Source organism: Cupressus sempervirens, chromosome 9, assembly GCF_028749045.1.
Source record: "Cupressus sempervirens isolate cs-2001-9-10 chromosome 9, ASM2874904v1, whole genome shotgun sequence".
NCBI classification, from domain to species: Eukaryota; Viridiplantae; Streptophyta; class Pinopsida; order Cupressales; family Cupressaceae; genus Cupressus; species Cupressus sempervirens.
The window spans coordinates 723,277,797-723,291,096 of record NC_143126.1 but is presented as its reverse complement, the minus strand read 5'-3'; the positions used below and the strand labels follow the sequence as shown (position 1 = coordinate 723,291,096).

Here is a 13,300-nt window from a genome sequence, read left to right as displayed (position 1 = left end):
TTTAAATAAACTCCCAAGGGCATATGGATTCTTTATCGCAGATTCATTCCAAACATGTTCGCTTCCACTTGCGTACTCTTCTTTGTTCAAGCAGATTTCAAAATCCACGCGATGACGGGTTCCTATGTCATGGGTTTGACGAGAGCAATAGTTGCAGTGATAAATATGTATCTTCAAATTTCTATGCAGACACTGCTATGCAGTCCCTTAATTTCATGAAATTGATTCTGGTGAATACTCTATATACATCACTATTTTGAGAATTGTTAAATTCATGAGACACTCTTATTTTTGGCACACTACTGTCTCCTTCATGGCTTCAGATGATGGACGTTTATTTAAATACTCTATATACATCACTGTTTTGAGAATTGTTAAATTCATGAGACACTCTTATTTTTGGCACACTACCATCTCCTTCATGGCTTCAAATGATTGATGTTTATTTGATTTTCCCCTTCATCGGAAGTCCTGTGGTCTTTTACAACAAATATCTTTGCATGAAGTTTCTGATTTATTGTTATCGTGCCCTTAGTCATGACGATGAAGATTTTCTCATGCCATATTTCTGCCTTGAGGATTTGGATCAGTCATAAAATCCCTTTTCTCTATGTAAGATGTCTTTATTACCATAGCCATTAATTGCCTGGACAATGCTATATAACCTCCATGTCTATGCATGTCCTCTGAATCTTTTGTTAGCCTTGGTGGGATAACTCTCTTTGTGTTGTTGTGAAAGAAAATAGAGGGGAGCACCTGTGTAGTTCACTTGGCCCTGGGCGTCCAAATTCTGGGCACATTGAAATCCTCAGGTTACATATCAGATTCTCTCTACAAGAGAGAGGTAAAGCAACAATCATTCTTCATGCTAGGCAAAATCAGGTTTTGAACACATAACAGAGTGGAGTGAGGACTTCATTCATTCCTTGGAAATTTTGAATGGTTCATCTTCAGCAAATATGAACAAAATACACTTCATGGTTCCTTGCTTGCAGAATTTCTAAAAGAGAAAAACCATATCTAGATGTGTGCCTTAAATATTGTTGTTATTTACTCCTGCAATCACCAAGCTTCAGGTATTTTGTATCCTAGATGTTATTAATTAGAGAAATCCAAATCACGTTTGGACTTTAAAACTTTGCATCTGGGGATAATGTCTGGACATGAATCTTCATCTAAAATGGAGAACAACCAGTTGAGAGTAAAGAAAACATTTATCTTTTCAGATGATGATTCATTCGGAATTTTTAGAAGTGAATGAAATGCTGGAGACATATGTATGATGTTTTGCAATGTTCTATTCTGTTACAGCATTTACAATTATAGCATCAACCAATTGCATCTGTTTTTGGTCACTTGGTCCAAGTCCTCAACATGATGAAGATGTTTGTCAATCACTCTGAAATATTCTTTTGCGTCCTGAACTATGATTTAGAACATTCTCATGATACTTTTGTATGATGCTGAAATGCATGCAATATATATGAACCGACTTCCTTTTCCACATACTTTTGATCATGACTTATAGTGTATATTGTTTGAATATAAGTAGTGGGTAAGATTTAAAGATTTTTTCTTTACCATGGTGCTTGGGAATCTAAAATTTGCCAAATTTTAGAGTTCCCTCAATGGCTCTTTCTAGGGAATTATGCTCCTTGTGAGCATAGCAAGACCTCAGCTATCTCTGGAAGAGCAGACCAAGCATCCATGCGTTAACATGATGCAAGGTGAGATTGGGTGGCCCCTGGCCCCCCAAAATTGAACACTATTTGTTCCCTCTATCAAACACATAGTTCTGATCATGTAACACGTTTCTTCTCATCATGGTATGCTTCCGTTTCATCATTTCAGTCTGCTGCTCATACATCAAACCTGTATTAAATGCACCATCCTCACAGATGATCATTATTGGCCCTACTTCAATGTAGTCTTTAGGCTCTGATTTATGTTTAGCCTCTGAGAAGTCATCAAGTACACTATTGTCTTTGCTATGTGGAAGATCTTTATGCATACAATCTGACCCAGTTTCACAAAAAGAATTCGAAGATAACTCGCATTCAAGAACCTCCTTTTTATCAAGAACTTGATCAGGTAGGATGCTGGAACTATTTTCCAACATACTCTCCTCATTACGCTTGGCTGATTCCACTTCACCTTCATATGTTTGTTGCAACTCCTACTCATAGGATGAACTGAAAGAAGTCTCATCTTCTAAATACACTTCATGAGTTTCATCAATTTCAAAACCAGACCTGCTATCCTCATCATGATGCTGATGGACTTGATTGCAAAGAAAATCCTCCTCAAACAATGGATTTGAAAATATAGTCAATTCAAATCTGTCTTCTATTACTTCTTCTTCAAACAATGGGTTTAGGTACATGGAGAATTCAGGCATACTGTTATTAGAGCCTTCATCTTGATCAGATGTTTCATCTAGAAGACTAACGTCTTCATCAACATTATCTTCTGAACTTTCCTCTTGTTCATATATCATTTGATGGTCTACTTCATCCTCACTATACGATTCCTCAAAATGATCATCTCTTTCTTCCAATACCTCTTGAGAATGCATTGATCCATCACCTTGCTCACCATGCTGAAACGAGAAAAAATTTGGACCATTTCTTTCAATATGTTTCTGATATTCCACATCTAACAAGGCTGAAGTTTCTTCCACACTTAGAGAATCCTTTTCCTCATTTTCACATTCACTATCATTTGTAGGCATATGAATATCATCATGGGCTGATTCTCCTTCAGAATGTTCAAAATTTTCATCTCCATTTGAATCTGAAACTTCATTAGACTCATATGTTACTTCAGTCCCGCATTCATTTTCTTCTATAGTCAGTTCATTATCCATAAGTTTGAGAAAGTTAAGAAACTGGTGATCATATAAGAGGCCTAACTCCCACATCCTGTAGAGAAGATCTGATGATGGAGGTATGTATTCTGAAGCTATTTCTTGATAAGCATTAAACATTCTCATGAAGAATTGTGCTGCAAATTCATCTTCTTGCTTTTCTAAGTTCAAATATGCATCCAAAGGAGATATATAATTCGGGCTTTCATCCAATATTTGGAAGAGAAGCTTCAAATCAGGATCATTTGGCAAGATTCCCAACTCACAAAACTTCCTTATCAATTCCTTGCGTGAAGGCATGACGTCTGTATTACGAGGTAATTGGTAAATACTTGCTTATTATTAACAGAGACCAAGAGGTCACTTTATACAAAAGAATAAAGCGGAAAGAATAGAAATATTCTATTCTAACAAATAAAACTAAAAAAACGAAAGCTGACTAAAGCTAACTAAATATTTACAATAGATAACCATTAACTAATAATAGACGTCTTATCTATTATTGTAATACCCTCCCTTAATGGTTAATCTATCTAACACACCAAGCTGTCCTCTGAATTTGACAAACTTATCAGGAACAAGAGGCTTGGTGAGAATGTCTGCAGTCTGATCTGTGGTAGGAACATACTGCAGATCTATAGTCCCGTCTTCAACCAGCTGTCGTATGTAATGACAATGAACATCCACATGCTTGGTTCGTTCATGGAAGATGGGATTCCGTGCTAACTTGATAACGCCTTCGTTATCAACAAACAGAGTAGTCAGTCCTGCTGGTGACATCTGCATATCCCCAAGCATCCGACGAAGCCAGATAGCTTCACATCCTGCCTTAACAGTCCCTCTGTATTCAGCCTCTGTAGAAGAGAGAGAAACTGCCTGCTGCTTCTTGCTGGTCCATGTGATTGCACCGGATCCCAAACTGAACACATATCCAGATGTTGACTTTTTATCATCAACAGAGCCTGCCCAATCTGAATCTGTGAACCCACTGAGTTTAGGATTAGAACTCCGAGAATACAGAAGTCCATAATCAGAAGTGCCCTTCACATAACGAAGCACACGATTTGCTGCCATCCAATGATCAGCCTTAGGAGCTGTCATAAAGCGTGAAATATAGCTGACTGCGACGCTGATATCAAGCCTAGTAGCAGATAGGTAGATGAGGCTGCCTACTAGTTGCCTGTACATAGTATCATCAACGGAAGGAGAATCAGACTTGGCTGATAACTTGAGACCTTTCTCCATAGGTGTAGATGCAGGTTTGCAATCCTGCATTCGGAATTTGTCTAACAAGGCCCTGGCATATTTGGACTGAGAGATGAATATACCAGAAGACTGTTGCCAAACTTCAACACCTAAGCAATAATGCATGAGCCCAAAGTCAGTCATATCAAAAGACTGGCATAAGTGTTGTTTGATTCCCTGAATCAAAGATGCCGAACTGCCAGTGATGATCAGATCATCCACATAGATAACCAGAAGGATGATGTCACTGTCAGTAGTCTTGATGTACAGATTTGAGTTTGAAGAACTCCTCTTGAAGCCTTGAGCACTGAGGTACGTATCAATCTTGATGTACCATGCCCGAGGGGCCTGCTTCAAACCATAGAGAGCTTTTACCAATCTGAGAACCTGATGGTCTTTACCAACAACCTTGAAACCAAGAGGCTGCGTCATGTAGACCGCTTCATGGAGATCACCATTCAGGAAAGCACTCTTTACGTCCATCTAATGGACCTTCCAGCCAAACTGTGCTGCCATGGCTAGGATTAATCTGATGGTGCTCATCTTTGCAGTAGGAGCAAAGGTCTCCTCATAATCAATGCCCTAACGTTGAGAAAAGCCCTTTGCCACTAAACAAGCTTTGTACTTATCCAAAGTACCATCTGATTTGTATTTGATTTTGTAGACCCATTTGCAGCCAATGGGTTTCTTCCCTGGGGGAAGATCAGAAAGGACCCAAGTGTTGTTCTTCAGCAGGCTCTGGTGTTCAGATTGCATGGCCTGTTCCCACTCTGGAATTCCTTTAGCCTCGGAATATGTTTGAGGTTCAAACACACTGTGAATGTTGGCCATAAGAGCAAAGTTAACAGAATCTGTAGTTTTGCTCTTTTTTCGAGCAGTTCTCCCATCAATGAGCTCATCATCATGAAGATCAGCAAGTGTCTTAGCCCACCACTTAGGCCGGAGAGGAGAATGACCAACAGTAGTACTAGGAGATGCTTGATCAACAGGATCCTCATCAGAAGAATCTGGATCAAACTCAAGTGAAGCATCTTCAAAACGAGGTGATCCTGCAGGAGAAGCTGGAGGTGTCTGTACAGGTATCACTGGCATGACTGGAGCTGCAGGAGCTACTGGAGCCCTCCCATCAGGTGGACCTAATGGAAGCCGAACTCCCAAATCATGAGCCTGCATAGGCTGGTTTTCTGGATCAGGAACTGGAGAAACAGGCATGAATGGTCCTCGCTGCTCATCAAAGACTGCATCGCGGCTGTATATGAGACGAGATGTCTCAACATCAATAAGGCGGTAGGCTTTGTGAAGACTGCTATATCCAGCAAGCATCAGTTTCTGACTCTTGGCATCCAACTTGGTGCGTGAAGCATTAGGGATCCAAACAAAAGCGAGAGAGCCAAAAACCTTCAGATGACTGATTCTGGGCTTGCGACCTGACCAGGCCTCTTCCGGAGTTTTACCTTTGACCGCCACTGTGGGTGACCGGTTCAACAGATAAACTGCAGTGTTAACTGCTTCTGCCCAAAAGCGCTTCGGAACATGTCTGTGTTCAAGCATGGAATGAGCCATCTCGGTTATTGTCCTGTTCCGACGTTCAACTACACTGTTCTGTTGTGGTGTGTGGGGTGTGGTGAACTAGCATTGGATGCCATGTGTATCCAAGAAGTTGGAGAAAACATTAGAACAAAATTCCCCCCCATTGTCTGATCTAAGAGTAATAATAGATTTCTCAGACTCTTTTTCAACTAAGGGTTTAAACTTCTGAAATACAGTAAATGCATCGGATTTCTTTTTAAGAAAATACACCCACATTTTTCTACTGAAATCATCTACAAACAACAGAAAATACCTATACCCAAGAACTGAAGGAGTGGCCATAGGGCCGCAGATATCAGCATGAACAAGCTGAAGTACTTGAGAAGCTCGCCAAGAATCGCCACTGGGGAAAGGTGTGCTATGTTGCTTCCCAGCCTGACATGCGTCACAAACTCCAAGGTGTTGAGTTTGAATCTCTGGCAAACCAAGAACAAGCTCATCCCGAGCAAGTTGTGAGAGATAATGCACATTTAAGTGCCCATATCGCTGATGCCAAAGTGTGCTAATGGAAGATCGCCGAGCAGTTATAGCTAAGTCCTGAGAATCATCAGAATCAGTAAGTCTGAAAAGACCATGATCCTCAAGACCAACTGCAACAGTAGACTTAGTTGCCCGATCAATGATGGCGCACTGATGTGAACTGAAGGTGACTGCCAAGTGTGGAGAATGTCGCAGCAATTGACTAACTGAGAGTAGATTTAGTTCCATTCCTGGAACGTAGTACACATCAAGGAATATGAGATTCCTCCCAACAGACTGAATTTGAATGTTGCCTTTACCAACAACCGTGTACTCTTCTCCACCACCAAAAATAACAGAATCTGAATAAGGCTGGTAGTCAGTAAACCAGTCTCTGCAGTGAGTGAAATGTCGAGAGACACCTGAATCAATGTACCAGGCAGATGACTTCACATGATCTGTGGGTCTTTTAGCCATGAAGGCGTAAAAGGCAGATTCCGCCTGCTCAGTGTGCTTTGCACTGTTCGCTTTGGGTTGCGAACCTGATTGCTTAGACTGGGCAGCTAAGCGTTTCCGACATTCAACCTTCATATGACCAAACTTGTGACAGTAGTTGCATTGAATGTTCTTCTTTTTGGTACCATCGGATGCTAGAGCAGAAGACTTCTGCTGAGATGGTTGCTGAAACTTGCCCTTATCCTTCTGGAAGGATTTCGCAGCAAAGGCTTGCTCAGTGGAGGTGGAACTGGAGCTGCTATCAAACTGTTGTTTCCACCGATCTTGCTGAAGCAGCAGGGTGTAGAGATCAGTGAACTTTAGATCAACACCAGTAGATGTGATGTTGAGAGTCTCGATAAAATGCTCATAGGATTTTGGTAAACTCCGAAGAGTGATTACCACAATATCCTCTTCCTCCATCTTGCGACCGACGACAAGTAACTGATCACAGATTTCCTGAATCCGATTCAGGTGTGCCTGGAGCGAGGTGCGCTCATCCATGACAATAGAAAACAAAGTGTTTTTCAGAAAGAAGGCTCTGCTCTTGTTGGAAGTCTCATGAAGACCTTTTAGATGTGTCCAAATTTCGGCAGCTATCTTGCCGGATGGAATCTGAGAAAGCTGGTCATCAACTACGGATAGTTTGAGAAGCATTACTGCCTCTCGATTGTTCAGATCCCATGTATCTTGATCAGGACCTGGAGAAGTCGAACGCTGTGTAACACCCAGAACAAGTTGATCGGTGTTTCGATATTCGAAGATTGCGATGATGCGCTGCTTCCAAGTTCCATAATTGCGACCATTGAATTTGGAATTATGTTCGAGCAGAATATTTGTTAGAGATGCCATGGCACGTTTTTCAATGAAAAAGTGTGAAAATCTGTGAAGGCACGTTCTTCGAGGCAAAAATACGAAAGACCCAGAAGAATTAGAGAATGACCCAGAAGAGAGCTCGAAAAACCCCGAAGGAATCTGCTGTCGTTTTCTGGATCCGCTGGCTCGAAAATCGAGGCACCCAGAAAAAACGAACGACAACCCATTTGAGCTCTGGAAAAACCCACCAAGAATCTGCAAACAAAATATTTTTTCGACCCCAAAAATTAGGGTTTCGAAAAAAAAGGGCCCTAGCTGAAAAAAGCTTGAAAAAACTTCAGATTTCTTGATAAAAAATGGCAGATTTTTCTTCAAGGATCGATGTGCATGGACGAATGGGGCTAGAGTGTGCTGAACAAACACCAAAAAACGGTGTGAGTTTGTAGAGCCGAATGCAAAAAACCGTCTGCAAAAAAAAAACTATACGTTTTTTTTAATTATTGCTCCCGTCTTTCACTGGCAGAGGGTCTCAGTTTTGCTTTTGCCCTTGAAAAACCGTGGACTTGAACACACAAGCCATCTCTAACTGAGCCGAAATCAGAAAACCCGTCATTCTTTTTTTAGCACAAAAAAAACGTGAGTTCCTTAGCCACAAACGCGAGTTCAAAAAACACGAGTAGGAAAAAGAAAATTGCGAGTTGCGGATGAAATCGTCCACGATTTCCCTCAATTTGCAGACCTAGCAAAAACAAAAAAATCTTCCCACGATTTTTAGAAAAGAGACCTAGCTGGATTTCAAAAAATTTGAGCAAACAATTTCGAATGAAATTATAAATTTTTCAAAAAGTTCAAGAACTAGGCTCTGATACCATATTACGAGGTAATTGGTAAATACTTGCTTATTATTAACCAAAGTGACAAGAATCGGAATCGGATCGAAATCGGCAAGACCGAATCAAATCGTGAATCGGCCATGAATCGGAATCGAATCGGCCATGAATCGAAAAATTTAAAAAACCCTTGAAATTTAGCGAGTAACTTATTTCATAAACCCTTTATCGCTGATTCGATTCACCGATTCACAAAAAATCGTTTGGCTTGAATCGAATCGCGTGAATCGCATGAATCGCCGTGATTCTTGGAACTATGTTATTAACAGAGACCAAGAGGTCACTTTATACAAAAGAATAAAGCGGAAAGAATAGAAATATTCTATTCTAACAAATAAAACTAAAAAAACGAAAGCTAACTAAATATTTACAATAGATAACCATTAACTAATAATAGACGTCTTATCTATTATTGTAATAGTCTGAAGGTACTTCCCAAAAAATATCCACCATCCTTATAAATAAGTGTGCCAATGTCTCGCCTTCGTATCTTTCGAAATTGAAAAATGCATCTAAGTGGTGTATGTATTTTTCCTCCATGGTGTAACATAGATCCGCTTCCTGATCATAGTATGTATTCTCCATGTTAGGTAATGAAATCATTTCCTTCTGAGTCTTCTCCCTCAGCAGCGCTACCAACTGAAATCCTTTTAAATAGAGTCAACACCTCTTTCGAGGAATGTATTGATTTGTTGATCTTCTTGGGTTCTCACTTCCAACAGAGTACACTTCTAAAAAACTAATATAACTACCTTCTGATTTTGGCCTTATAAAATCTGAAACTCTAGGTAACTTCAAAACGCCTGTTGCGAGCAACTCTCCCCAGCAGAGTCCCCAATCTGTTGGTTCCCAAAACCACAGATTGCAAATCCAAGAGCCTGCCACTTCTCCGATGGGACTTCTCAATCAGTTCTGGCAAACGAACGGGAATACTTCTCAATTCCCCTACACTTCAGGCTCCACTACACCCAGGCAGATAAACCTTCGCCTCAAACACTGACTGTCTGGTTCCAAGCTTTTCTATAGCAAATTTAAACTTTTGGAGTTCTTCGGCTGGCAAGGTCCTCGAACTCAATTAAAATGAAAACTGGATGTTCGATAATGGTTGAATGTTTTGTATAATTGAATAATAAAAAAATTAATGCTTGTAGAAGGAATATATAGATTTTCTGATTTCAATAATAAAAACACTAGTGCTTCTGCTCATCTGGGCAATGGGGTCAACTTCGCTTTACACACTTTAACTGCCAACAATTAAATAATCAAGATGCGAAAGATGAAATATATATGCAATCTTAAATTAGTCCAGATCGAACTTTAACTCCTCTAGGAGGCAAACTAGACACAGATACGGAAACAATTATTTATTTCACAATATCTGTGATAATCAAATTTAAAATGCTAAATGACCATGTCCACTTATCCAACATTTGAATTGTATACAAAATTCCAAAAATAATTACAAAGGACAATTCGCCTGTAGTTTAAATCTCCACGCCTTTAATAATAAGCAAAAAAAAAATTATTATTTTATTATAAAAATAAAATAATGGAATTAATATTACAAAATCATAATAATCCCCTTATTCCTCCATACAATAATAAAATATAAAATACTTTCTCCTGAGAATATAAAAATGTTCGGATATTTTGCCCCAAAATGAAATATCTCTACAACTATTTATATTGTGTATAGGATATGACCTTTAAATTCAATAGTCATATTATTTAATCGTGTTGCTTCAGTAATAAAATATCCTTATTTTGATTGTATAATAAACTTCACACTTAATATTATCGTGGCTTCCCCTTTTTAATTAATAAACCTTTTGCATAATTTACCACAAATATAATCGGCTTCCTTCATTACCAAGTTATGATTTAGCGGATACTATTGTCAATATAATCGGTTATGGCTTTTATTTTCAAATATGATATCCTTCGATAGCCCTGAATTACGTGAGTTTCCGACTATGTTGCACGAGTTACTCTTTTTCAATAACAAATGTGATCATGCATACCCCGTAGTCCATCTTTGGCATTATAATCATCATTTTATTGCCATGGATTTTAAATAAACTCCCGGGGGCATATGGATTCTTCACCGCAGATTCATTCCAAACATGTCTGCTTCCACTTGTGTACTCTTCTTTGTTCAGGCAGATTTCAAAATCCACGCAATGACGGGTTCCTATGTTGTGGGTTTGACGAGAGCAATAGTTGCAGTGATAAATATGTATCTTCAAATTTCTATGCAGACACCGCTATGCAGTCCCTTAATTTCATGAAATTGATTCTAGTGAATACTCTATATAGATCACTGTTTTGAGAATTCTTAAATTCATGAGACACACTTATTTTTGGCACACTACCGTCTCCTTCATGGCTTCAGATGATGGACGTTTATTTGATTTTCCCCTTCATCGGAAGTCTTGTGGTCTTTTACAATAAATATCTCTGCATGAAGTTTCTGATTTATTGTTATCGTGCCCTTAGTCATGACAATGAAGATTTTCTCATGCCAGATTTCTGCCTTGAGGATTTGGATTAGTCACAAAATCCCTTTTCTCTATGTAAGATGTCTTTATTACCATAGCCATTAATTGCACGAACCATGCTATATAACCTCCATGACTGTGCATATCCTCTGAATCCTTTGTTAGCCTTTGTGGGATGACTCTCTTTGTGTTGCTGTGAAAGAAAATAGAGGGGAGCACCTGTGTAGTTCACTTGGCCCTGGGCGTCCAAATTCTGGGCACATTGAAATCCTCAGGTTACATATCAGACTCTCTCTACAAGAGAGTGGTAAAGCAACAATCATTCTTCATGCTGGGCAAAATCAGGTTTTGAACACATAACAAAGTGGAGTGGGGACTTCATTCATTCCTTGGAAATTTTGAATGGTTCATCTTAAGCAAATATGAACAAAATACACTTCATGGTTCCTTGATTGCAGAATTTCTAAAAGAGAAAAACCATATCTAGATGTGTGCCTTAAATATTGCTGTTATTTACTCCTGAAATCACCAAGCTTCAGGTATCCTGTATCCTAGACGTTATTAATTAGAGAAATCCAAATCACGTTTGGACTTTAAAACTTTGCATACTTTGCATCTGGGGATAATATCTGGACATGAATCTTCATCTAAAATGGAGAACAACCAGTTGAGAGTAACTCAGTAAAGAAAACATTTACCTTTTCAGATGATGATTCATTCAGAATTTTTAGAAGTGAATGAAATGCTGGAGACATCTGTATGATGTTTTGCAATGTTCTGTTCTGTTACAGCATTTACAATTATAGCATCAACCAATTGCATCTGTTTTTGGTCACTTGGTCCAAGTCCTCAATGTGATGAAGATGTTTGTCAATCACTGCTCATAATCACTCTGAAATATTCTTTTGCATCCTGAACTATGATTTAGAACATTCTCATGATACTTTTGTATGATACTGAAATGCATGCAATATATATGAACCGACTTCCTTTTCCACATACTTTTTATCATGACTTATAGTGTATATTATTTGAATATAAGTAGTGGGTAAGATTTAAAGATTTTTTCTTTACCATGGTGCTTGGGAATCTAAAATTTGCCAAATTTTAGAGTTCCATCAGAAGGTAGGGAAAGGTCATTGTTTTTAACTGAGGCAGAAATAGAAGCAAATTTTGCTCTTGGTTCGGATTCGCAAATACAGATCTATGAAAGTCGGATATCAACACAGCGCCTAAAACACATTTTTGTTATAGATGACTCAAGCTTTCTGAAAGGAGTCCAGTAGTTATTCGGGCCAGAGTATTTGGAAGATTTCTGGAAGAGGAGGTCAATTTTAGATGTGGCATCATTATTTGTGGTGCTTGCTTTGATGGTGGGGGGATCCAAAGATGAGGTTCGACAGGTTGTGGCTGCAAGCATCGACAAGTAATGGCTCCTGGGACTGGATGAAATTATTGAGAGAGCAGTTCTGGGCAAGGGAATTGAAATAGGTATTGAACCCTGGTGGCTGATCGGTGGGGGGGAATCCTCCATCCAAGCATTGGTGGTGTGATTGTCTTCAAATCTACAAGGTGTTCACATCCCCAAAGCTGAACTGGGATGGAAAATGATCATGGAATACCTGGCTGAAACATTTGGGTGACGAAGGAGGAGGGGCGAGGGTTTATGAAGGCCACGCCAAGGAAGAGCACTTTGGCCCCTGGACAACAACTTCGCTATCAAATTGTGAAGAAACATCAGTTGACTGAGGGGGTGTCCACAACAGAGGGAATGTGGGTCGATGCATCTCTGCTTCCGGAGGAGGGAAAAGGCAGTGGAAAGTGTCGCAAGATGGGCCAGGGATTATTGGTCGAGGACAATCACGCAACTCCAACCTTTACACGTGAGGAAGTGGCAAACTGGTTCAAGGAGTAGCTAGTATTGGAGGTGGTGGTGCTTCCTTTTGTTATTATTATCGGTTAATGTAAGAATAGGTGTTAGTATTATCAAAGTGTTAATACTCTAATTTTAGGTTTGTTATCTAATGGTATATTTAAGGGCAAGGGTAGCTTAAAAAGTAAGGCTTAAAGCCATATTGCCATAATGTACTCTCCTTTATTATCAATACAAACAAATATTACCAATCAAAAAAAAAAATGAATGTGTTATTAAACAAAGATCGTGAATGATCTATATATACAAGATACAAGAGAATGTTTCTATAACAAACAAGAGAGAGGAAATAGAAACATTATTGTAGAGTGAAAAAGAAAGTTTCCATAACAAACAGAAGGAGTTTATGGAAACATTACAAAAAAGTGACCATTAGAAAAAGACAAAACAGAGAGAAAATAGAAACTATCCAATATCGTAATAGGCTTTTAATAAAATTTTCCTCAAAAATTATTACAGGCTCATGTCCTCAACATAAATTTGCCTTGCTGTCACACCAGTGTTGATT

General features: G+C 39.1%; 1 protein-coding gene across 2 annotated transcripts in view; it reads right to left on the bottom strand.

Moving 5' to 3' along the window:
• Window positions 1-13,300, bottom strand: part of SMU1 (transducin family protein / WD-40 repeat family protein) — a 149,589-nt gene that overhangs the window by 124,209 nt on the left and 12,080 nt on the right. The window lies entirely within an intron of this gene.